This window comes from Nilaparvata lugens, unplaced genomic scaffold (genome assembly GCF_014356525.2).
Source record: "Nilaparvata lugens isolate BPH unplaced genomic scaffold, ASM1435652v1 scaffold6696, whole genome shotgun sequence".
Lineage (NCBI taxonomy): Eukaryota > Metazoa > Arthropoda > Insecta > Hemiptera > Delphacidae > Nilaparvata > Nilaparvata lugens.
Genome location: NW_024092447.1, coordinates 1628 through 13104, shown reverse-complemented (window position 1 = coordinate 13104; position 11477 = coordinate 1628). Strand labels below are relative to the sequence as shown.

At 39.9% G+C, this 11477-nt stretch overlaps 1 pseudogene; it reads right to left on the bottom strand.

The window, feature by feature from the left end:
• Positions 1 to 246: 246 nt before the first annotated feature.
• LOC120356409 lies at positions 247 to 11108 on the bottom strand (annotated as a pseudogene).
• Between the last annotated feature and the right edge of the window lie 369 nt (positions 11109 to 11477).

The window sequence follows — 11477 nt, the reverse complement described above, 5'->3', positions numbered from 1 at the left end:
AATTAATTAAGAATCAATAGTTGTACTCACAGATCCAGTGAGGGGAGGAGCTCCCCTGTCTATGGCCAGATATCAATAAATCTGTGGTTTTTTGACAATTTCTTAGTCTTTTTCATTCAATATGAATAATACCACAATATCAACTTCTCAACTACACAAAAAATGTTCAACTGTATCATTGTTTGGATAAGGATTGAATAAATGTTCAAGGATTTTGCTGTAAAAAATCATAGAAAATAGACTCACCTCAGATTCTGAGTCAGACGTATGCTGAGTCTGCCTCCTGACGGGCACATCAGACGCAGACTGATCATAGTTGCTAGTCGACGTCGACGTCTGTCTCAGCTGGGTGTCGCTCCTATAGGGACTGCTTCCCGTCTTAGTAGTCGACCTGGAAGTGGTGCTAGACGTCGAAATGCCAATATGGCGGCGACCCGCCGCGTCAAACTGTGACGTCATCATTCCCCCTCCGGCACCCCCCGACCTGTACGCCAGCGCCGACCGTGTCGGCTGCAGGGTTCTGGTGGGAACGTTCCGATTTTGGAAATCCTCCTCGTCTTCCTCGGTGTCTACTGGGGGCACCTTGCGGCCGATCATCTGTAGCATGAGTCTGTAAAGACTGGAACGAACCCTGGAGTTGCTCAAACAGTATCCAAATAGTAGAAACCAGGCTTGAGTGACCACCGTCGCCGATAAAGCGTAGGTTAAACTGGGATCATGCTCGGAAGCTGAGATTAGACACAGCAACCAACAAGCCGTTACTAACGGCAGGGAAACCACGTTTAACCATAACAACCGTCTCAAATTCCCGTAGCCTGCTACATGGTCTTTCACTGTAAACGCAGCTCGTAGTGCAAACATCAAAACCAACAGATTTATGGAGATGATCAGACAAGCGGGGCCTATCATACTCCATATCACACTTTCGTACAGAGACAGCCAACAGAAAAATATGTTGCCGTATTGGTCTGTGCGTACTCCAATAGCCAAACACACAATGATGGCCGGTAGAGAGTATCCCAAACAATAGTAGAACCGCATCGGCCCGTGGTTCACATCCCGCACCTCTGTGAGCATTCTGTACAGATGGATCGACCCCACAAGCCACCAGCTCAGAGCGCAAAGCCAGAGGTAGTGCAACGCCATGGCGATCAGTTTGCAAGGGACGTCGCTGGCGATCAACGAGGTACGGGCTTTGAGAGCGATCAAAAATAGTAACTCAGCTAGAAGGAGAGTTAGGGCTTGGTTAGTGTAGATCGCACTGGAATTAGTTTTGGCTCTGAGTATACTCAACATAAAGGTGGCCATTGCTAGAGCCCAGAGCGCCAGACAAAACCCAACCCAGGTTGCAAACTCCTCCCCAACCGTGGTTTCAACTAAATATTCATCATTGATTAAATCCACAATCACTGCAAAACTCGACAAAGGTTGCAGGTACAGTTTATCAACACTGGCGGGGTAGTTTTTGACGCACAACTCTTATCAAATCTGTTACACTTCTTCCACCAGTTGCCTTGGGGTAGTTCAGTGTGGCAACCGGCCCTCGACCACTCTCCAAACCCCCGCGAATTTGTCCAATGCACACATTGGGGGTTGGCGCGGGGGGAACGCACCTCCTCGTTCAACCACAGCCTGAATCGGACAGGTGCGGGAAGGGGGTTGGAATCCGACAAACTGTGCACGTTATCCTCCATGACTATCGCTACTAATGTGAAGACAGGGGATGCGACAATTAGATCCACCCCCCAGCGACTCACTACCGTCATATCGTACCGCATCGGTAAAACTTTCCCCAGGGTTTTGTACTGTGCATAACCTATAATCGCTTGCCCACTGGCTCCCCTTTCACCTTGTGTTCTCCCACTTTTGTCTGTTTATACCAACATCTCCACGGTATCATAACATGTGAAAACTGTCGAATTTTGTCACATCTTGTATGTAGTTGTTGTATTTTGGGAAGATCACTGCCGGACTGGAAGATCTACTAGGGGTGTTGCTTGTTCCAACTAAATTCACGTGTGTACCAGGGGTTGAACGATGTTACTAGTGTCGGGGATGATCACTTTCTCTGTTTCTTTCCCTGAGGAACCAGGGAAAACGTCTAGACTTAAACTCTCACTCTCATATCCGAACAAACTTTCATAGTTCACCACGTCTAACCCCAACACCATATTTTCCGAGATCGTTTCGAAAGGATCAGTGAACGTGTCACGCTGGTTGAGGGCTAGTGTTTTCAGGTAGTTTTCCACGGTGAAAAGCAGGGTTTCTGCGTTTTCCCCCGTCAGTTCCTCGATTTTCAACCACAGGTTTGTGTGTTTTTCCTTCACCACCTCACTTGTAGCACTCACGATATTTTGTATGTAGTCCTTGTCCTGACTGTGGGTGAGGTTCAACCCCATTTGTGTGGCCTCATAGAGAAGTAATCGATCGATCAGCTGTTCCGTGATGAGAATATCTGCTCCAAATAGATTGTCAGTCAGATTTGTAGCTTTGTGGAGAGTGTTTGACGCTTCTACCGCTACAAACGTTGTAATCCCCACGTCTCCAGACTCTAGTTGTGTTAACAACCTCCTCAAATCCACAAATTTATCCGAGGTACAGTTGAAGACATTCGGTTGTAACCATTGCCCCGTTGCGTCATCACAAATCCGGGACGCTTTCCCCTGGGATCCCGTGGGACAGTTCTCGATAGTCTCCTCCCCGAACTTGGTTCTCGACCACCAGAGACCGCCAGCGTAGTTGCGCGGACACCCATCGTATACCACTTCACACCCACGTAGCGTAACCTCGGCCACCGGGTTGGGACACAGGTCACAAGCCTGTCCCAGAACCCCGGTGCGACACCTGCATTGTCCCGTCACACTGTCACAATCCGTCCCATAGGAGCCCGTCGTGTAACAGTTGCAGGGAAGACAATGGTCAGAACCTGGGGGTGGTAGTGGTTCTCCTACAATAACACTCCCCTGTAGTTTTGTTGCAATCTGCGCCGTACCCTTTATCAATGTCACACTTACATGGGCCACAGACTGGTTTCCCCCACCAGGTCGCGGGACAGATTTGGGACACAGCTTCCTCACAGTACTCCCCTGAGAATTTTGTTGTGTTACACATACACTTATACCCACGAACTTCGTTTCTATCCTCCACACACTCTCCTTCATGGTCGCAGGGGTTCATGTCACACACACTCTTACAAGTGGGGCCCACGAAGCCAGATTCACACTGACAACTGTAGCTCTCCCAGTCTGCCACACAGTGACTATGCGGCGTGCAGCTGTGGTGTGAACAGGGATCCGAGTCCATGCAACCGTCAGTCACCCCAACTTTCACAGTCGCTCGTTGTAGGATCGATTGCGAGGTCCCAATCCTCACATCCTGTATACACCCGTTGAACCCCAGCTTCTTATCTAGATCATCCTCAGTAGACCCCACAGCGATCCTGCCCACATCAACCTTGCAGCTTGGCGTTCAACGTTTTCGCTGCCGATCTCCTCCCGTTGTCTAGGGTAATCGTCACAACCCCTCCCACATTCCAATTCACTTCAATTCTGTGCATTTCCCGTCGTTGATCTTCGCCGAAACTAGCACCGCCCTTGGGAGTCTAGTGTGAAAACTACCATTCCCCCATCCAGTGACAAAACAGCGGAACTATTCTGACCAACTTGTACACTCATTAGGAAGGCTGTGGATTGTAGGGTTCGTACCGATATTCCAATCAACCAGGGCAACAAGATGGGGCGTAGAAGTGGGTTGAACGATAATAGACTGTCCCCATGGAACCTCCAGGCTGGGGAAATTGATTGGGAACAATCTTACCACTCCACCCCTGGGGACAGTCACAATGGAATGTTCCCCAATCATCGGAACAGGTTCCTCCGTTGAAACAAGGCTCCGAAACACAGTAGGATTTCCGTTGAGGACATCCAATCACTGTTCCATTGTCTGCTACATAAGTATTCAAGTCGATCAGTTTGTGATCGATGTGTAGATCGGCGATACAACCGACGAAATCCTTGCTACGAACTTGGAAAGTGGTTGAGGAGGGTAGAGAAGGGAGTCCTCCTATCTGTAGAGGTCCTGTGAGGTCTAGGAACCTGTGACAGGTTTCGAAAAGTATCGCACAGCGACTCTCCAAGATCTGCACAGTTTTGTTGGCACAGGTCTCCCCCAGTTTCTCACCATACTTGATGGTGAGGGCTGTGTCGCAGTCATCCAAATCACTGATGCAGTTTTGTTGAAGTAATCGACGGTCACCCGATGCCAGTTACCGTCGTGACTCCAGACTTTAGACGGGCGGTCACACGGGTGGACATCCGAACCCAAACGAACGAAAACTGCACACCGGCTCCCCCCTTCCACATCTCCAAAGCGATGAAGTCGTGTTGTTATTGTAACGACGTTGTATGCAGTAACCCAGAGTCTGATAACGTTGCGAATTTGAGGGCGATATGTAACGGTGGCGCTGTTTGAGAGACGGAAAGGTTAGGAACGAGTTCTTGGGGAACGATCTCCCCTAAGTGACAGAGTTGGTTGTAGGTTCAAAGGTTCCGCTGGGGGCGCAGTCATCGCAGACAAATCCCCCGGTGACGAGTGGAGAGCATGTGGAGCCGGAGTGACACACGCCCGGTTTACACAGGTCGGTGGAGAGGTCGATCTCGCAGTGGTGCCGGCGTAAACGGCCTTACAGGCGCATGTGTAGCCGCCTTCAGACCGGAAACAGGTGCCTTCGTTCTGGCAAGGGTAGGAGTAGCAGAGGTTCACCTCGGTGTCACAGAGGTAGTGTTCACGGCTTCCGGTGAAGCCATCGGGACATCGACAGGCGAAAGTTGTCACCGGGTATATGGGCCGGATAAGACGGTGTCGCTGCTGATAAAACCTGTAGATCAAATAAAAAAAATTTCCAATTATTATTTTTGTTTTTGGTCCTGCAAAATTATTTCTTCATTATATGTGAGTATTCTATTTAAGTGATAATAATGTGAAATATTTCTTCTATGTTTGGTTTTGAAGCATCTAAATTTAGAAATCTATGTTGTGAAAATAATTTTAAAAACTGAACATTTTGTGAAGAGAACAACTACAAGACTTAACCTATTTCGGACTATGTGTAACCTTATCTAAATTTTGGAAAGGAATAGCACAAGGTTACCTTATCTTTTCTCTCCCTATCAATGTACTCATTGTATCAATCAATGAAGAATAAATAAATAATAATAATTACTTTAAAAATAAAATAATTTTCAATCCACAGCTGTACTTGCAGTGAATATGCTCCTATTAAGGCACAAGACTATTGGTTAGGCCAATCACATTGAACCAAAATAACAACAACACCCTAAACTTGAAGTGTTTTGTAAAAAAAAATGACACCTTTCTCAATTCTGTAAGTAATTTCAATAAATATTCATGTGCTTTTTCACTATCCATATCAAACAAATTTTTCATACCAAATTTCTCACATCAAATTTCAACACCTTTCTCAATTCTGTAAGTAATTTCAATAAATATTCATTATTTTTTAGTTATTTTTAGTTATTTATTTTAGTTTTTTAGTTATTTTTGCCAAAATAACTACTACACCCTTAAACTTGAAGTGTTTTGTAACAAAATGACACCTTTCTCAATTCTGTAAGTAATTTCAATAATATTCATGTGCTTTTTCACTATCCATATCAAACAAATTTCTCATACCAAATTTCTCACATCAAATTTCAAACACCTTTCTCAATTCTGTAGTAATTTCAATAAATATTCATTATTTTTTAGTTATTTTTAGTTATTTATTTTAGTTTTTAGTTATTTTTGCCAAAATAACTACTACACCTTAAACTTGAAGTGTTTTGTAACAAATGACACCTTTCTCAATTCTGTAAGTAATTTCAATAAATATTCATGTGCTTTTTCACTATCCATATCAAACAAATTTCTCACACCAAATTCTCACATCAAATTTCAAAACCTTTCTCAATTCTGTAAGTAATTTCAATATTCATTGCTTTTTCACTATCCCTATCAAACAAATTTGAGAGAATTTTTGTGTATTTGAGATGTGATATTGTGGTAATGATTCATATTAAATGAAAAAGACTAAGAAATTTTCAAAAAACCACAGATTTATGGATACTTAGAAAGACGGTCTCTGTTTATTAGAGATTGACAATGGTGTAATAATCGATTCCGGTCTTTCTAAGTATAAATAAATCTGTGGGTGGTTTTTGACAATTTCTTAGTCTTTTTCATTTGAAATTTGAGAGACTTTTGTGATTTGGCTTACAAACGCCTGATTTAGGAAAGAAATGATGTAACTTATTATAATATACTAGCAGGTAACCCCTGCTCCGCGAGGTTCTAATTAACTTGACAAACTGAAAACTTGGCCTACTGAATTTAAAATTGGTCTATAACCATCCTCGGTAAATTAAGAATCTATATGCAATATTTCAAGCTAATCAGTTGAGTAGTTGAGACGTGATTAAATTAAGAATCAATGTGCAATATTTTAATAATTATTATAATATTTATTGATTCTTCTTCACTTCACAATTGAAAAAAATACAAATAATTGTATACATCATAAAAATATAAAAAGAATCAAATGACTCACAAAACTTTGTCGATCGTGATCCTAAGGAAACTACAACAAAAAAAATTACAAAAAACGTGAAAAACAACTAAGCAAATGAAGAAGAACAAGAGGTTTGAAAAACTAAAGAAATTATAGTAAGATTAGTTGAGTAGTGAGACGTGATGATGCGTCATTCGTGAATTTCCTATCCCGAACGTGTATAAGCCAATTATTTTCTTGATTATTGATGATTGAAATTACCCTTTTATTTTCATTGAGTCTAGATTCGCCCACAAAATTACAGTGATCAGTGAAAATATACCTATTCTATAACGGGCTAAGTGGGCATAGTTTAATTACAACTCATGAGAATTACATTTTCATGCTCTCTGTCACTGTTATGTGCAAATTCATATTTATTCATTTATTAGAGCAAACAATACAGTAGTCGGAAAAGAAAAACAGGCTATTGCCCAAAACTTCTTCAATTTCTAATTTTATTTCAAATGTCCAAATATTATGATTGTAGTTTATGTCCATTTCAATTTATACACCAAATCATCAATCTGAAAAAATCATCCAGTTCAATGGACAACATTTTCTTACAGTCTTTAACCTTCGGTGGTCGCGCTGTTGTAAAAAGTACAAACTGTGTCAGTTTTTTTGCTGCACGAAACTATTGAATGGAATGGTGTCAGTGAATGAGTCACCTATATACTCACCTATTTTGTGTATTGATGTTGTAGTTTAGTTTTTTGGAAATAAACATTTATTTATTATTATTTATTTATGCATTCCAAAAATTCCCCCATCACTCCACTGAGTTTCAGTATCAACCTAGCAATGGTTCAGTCTTTAGGTGCCATTTCGTCGCGACAGTGCATAAGTCGCACTGTGCATAAGATAGGGAAAGACTGTATATGGGGACTGTAACGAAACAATAACACAGAATTGATGGCTTTGCTTGATGTACTTGTACCTGGAAGTCTATATGAGATTGAGCGCTCTACCTGATCTTAGATTGTAGAGCACAAAAATAAGCCCAGAGGGACTTTGAATATACATCAAATGGCAACAATCGGAAGATATTGTTGATCAAAAACCAAAATACATCAGAATTGATTTTTCTTTAATTTTAATCATTTTTGAAAAAAATATAACACGGTACTTATTGAAGATAGAGAGTTACGAATGATCTCATTTAATTCAGTATAATATAATCTAAAACAAAGGCGAGGGCAAATTTTTCTGTTGATCACTGGATTTGGTAGAAATAGCTGAAAACTGGGAAATGAACTGAAAATACGAGGTTTTTAGGCCACTCTGTATCTAGCACAAGGAAATTGCATGAAGAAATTTGTTTTGGTCTTCTCTCATGTATCCAAATAATACATTAAAAGTTCAGCGCAACAATATAAATTGCAAGCACACCCCCTTTTTTATATCTATATTGACTGGACTGAAAAGTTCCTGTGAAACTATAGAGGAATCAGCTTGATAAACACTGCTTACAAAATCTATAGCATGATTATCAAGGAAAGGATGCAGCCCATAATGGAAGTTCTCCTCCTGGAAGAGCAATGTGGCTTTACTTTCAATACTGCCTTACCGCGCTATACTGGGGGGGGGGGGAGGGCGCATATAAAAAACTCGCCCCTGGCGCCTATTAACCTCGGGGCGGCTCTGGATGTACCGTATTGTGCTATGAAATGGTAATCGTCCAAATGTTAAGGCGTAAAATAATCCAATAAGATGAAAAAGTAATTATACAATATTAATTAATATGTTTTGACAATAAACAGAGTACATAACACTTGCAAAATTGGATGTTGTACAAAATACAACACGCGACTGCTCGTGTGATTGAGAAGGCGCGACAACCGGAAGGTTAACCTGGGCGCTTTATAATACTAATGGCTAGTTAAATAAAATTAATGAATTGCAACTTCAGGCACATTAATTTCATTCCTTAGTAAGTGATCTTTTGGTTTCAGTTCTGACCTGAAGCATTGCCGAACTTGAGGACAGTAAGGCACTGTTCGAAGTTGAGACACGGCTCCCTGACGCACAGGTTGTCGTCCTGGGGCAGGACCTGTACGGTGGCAAGGCGAGCCAGGGTGGCCCGGTGCAAGTATACGCGCTCCTGCAGGTATTCAGGGCGGAAAAATCGGCCGTCCGGTCGACGCGCTGAGAAACTCACGTTGAGGATACGAGCGTTCACGTCGGTGTCATCCTATAGAAAAACAATTTGTTTAGACAATATAAATGAAAATAGAAATCTACGTACCCTTTTTAAAATTGTTTAATCACAACATGTTTTGGCTATATGATGCCATTATCGAAACAATTTGTTTAGAGGATGTTTAGTGAAATGTTCTTATAGCTTACCTTAGTTTCATCATCAAATTTATTATTTATTTAATCATTCAAAATTACACAACTTACAGATAATATAATTTAGTTTCCGTGATATATTACAGATTTATTGATATTTTTCAAATATACAATAACTATAGTGAGGTCCACGTTATAATGACAGTGGAGAAAGATAGGAGAACAACGTTGTTATACCCCAACACATATCATTTATAGTGGAGTGTATATTTATTCATTGAATTATCTATGCCTATCAAGAAATTATTCAATGCATAAAACTTCATTGTTTTAAATGTTACATTATTCAAATTTGTATTGTGATTGTTTTTGAAGAATAAACTTTTATTTGATTTGTTCCTTTGTCTAGGTCCATGCTTCTATAGACGGTAGAGATACGTTTATGATGTAATATTAATTGTTCATCCTCGTTTAAAAAAAATTATATATTAATTATATTTTATTAAGCAAGAAACTATTAATTTTTCAATAATTTCATGATGAATTTTCACAACTAGGATGAAATATTTTGTTAAATAATTATTAATTCTACATTGTTAAGACGATCTGGCAACAGAGCAAAGTGAGAAAGAGATAGCGCTATCCGCTTTGTTGAATGATAGACAAGGATAGCAATATCATTGCCATTCAAAAACTGCCGTTAAGACGGGACCTCACTATAGAAAACTATCAGTCAAAATTAAATTCTAAGGAATTATTGTTGGAAAGAGAAAAAAAATTGTCAATAAGATTCAAATAATTTGTTTCTTTGACGTTTTTAAACTTTCTACAAACGCTCAAAGTTGAAAAATTACATAAAGCCAAGTTTTAAACAGTTTGACTTTCATGAATGAAAAACTGAGAATTTCGGATGGAAGACCAAAAATTATGAATGAAATAGTGACTCAATTGAAAAGCAACTGGAATACTAAAATGACTGACTCAATAACTGACCAGTAGAGTATGTAGGAGGAGCCAGAGGCTAGCTACCAGGGAGCAATTATAAATGAAATACTGAAATTATGAATGAAAGACTGAAAGCTATGAATGAAAGAGTTAAAAATCGCCAAACAAAGGATCAAATTATATCAATCTTTCTAGAAATTTCTTCCTCTTTCCAACCATATCCTTACAATTAAATTTCGACTGATAGTTTTCAAGTTATTAACGATTTCAAAAAATCGATATCTCGGAAACTAATGTTGTTATAATTGACCGAGCGAAGTGAGGTCTAAGATTCAAGTCGACGGTTTGGCATTTGTTTTAATGTTCAAATGTTTTAATGTTGCGCATTTACGGCGAAACGCGGTAATAGCTTTTCATGAAATTTGACAGGTAGTTCCCTTTTAAATGCGCGTCGACTTATATACAAGGTTTTTGGAAATTTTGCATTTCAAGGAATATATAAAAGAAAAAAGGAGCCTCCTTCATACGCCAATATTAGAGTAAAAATCAGACTATAGAATTATTCATCATCAATCAGCTGTCGAGTGGATTAAAAAACGCATGCCATGACCCATGCAATTCAATATCTCAATGCAACTTGGTAAAAAATCAGCAGCTGTGTAGACTATAAATTGCATGCCTTGTGGCATGCCTCATTGAATGCAATTTTTATGCACTATTAAATTAACGTTAGTAGACAGACGTCTACTAACTTTGCTATTAAATAGGATGCAAAGAACTTATAAAAGCTTGTCTTGAAGGAGATTAGATTTTGATGTTAGCATTTTTGATACACCAACCCCAACAGCCATTAGCCGTTTTCACAGCGATATCTCTCAGACACGACATACAGACAGGATTTACTCTGATTAACAGTATAAGAGGAGGCTGCGGTTTATAACAACGCGAAGTCTAATGTTCACAGAACTACTAGTAAAATTTAACTGAACATTTTTGTTGCAAATTCTGTGGAAAGTACGGTTTTTGTCTGTTGAACCTTCCTTGGTACACTCTGTATATTTTTCACCTGTATGCTGAATACGAATATGTTATCCTTGGGACAAGGTATGATGGCGGCAAGACCCTCGACAAAGAATCCAAGCAGCGGAGATGAATGCCTCCTCTGTCATATCTCCAAGTCGCACTGTGATCGAGCTGAACAGCATCTCATCAGTTACCAGCCTCACCAACAGTTGCATCGTCGATTTCACCTCGTTCACGCCATCTGGAAGTGCAATTCAACATTAACTTGAATGAATGATTAACAAATCGCATACTTCAATCATTGAAAAAAAGGTAGCCGTATAGTATTCTTGAGCGTTAAACAGAATACAAATTCAATATTGCAGATGGAAATATTGTTACCTCGGAATAATTTAACCTCGTTCGCTCACATATTGTAATGGTAATTACAGAGAAATTGCATATATTCAAATGCCAATGAATTAATAATTACAGTATTATTAAACGAGAATACAAATCTAATGAATTTCCATCATAGTGATGTCCACATTATAATGGCAGTGTTGATTAGCAATGTATTGCCACCCTTGAAATTCTGTGGGTAGATGACACAAGTGATAAGTCACATTTT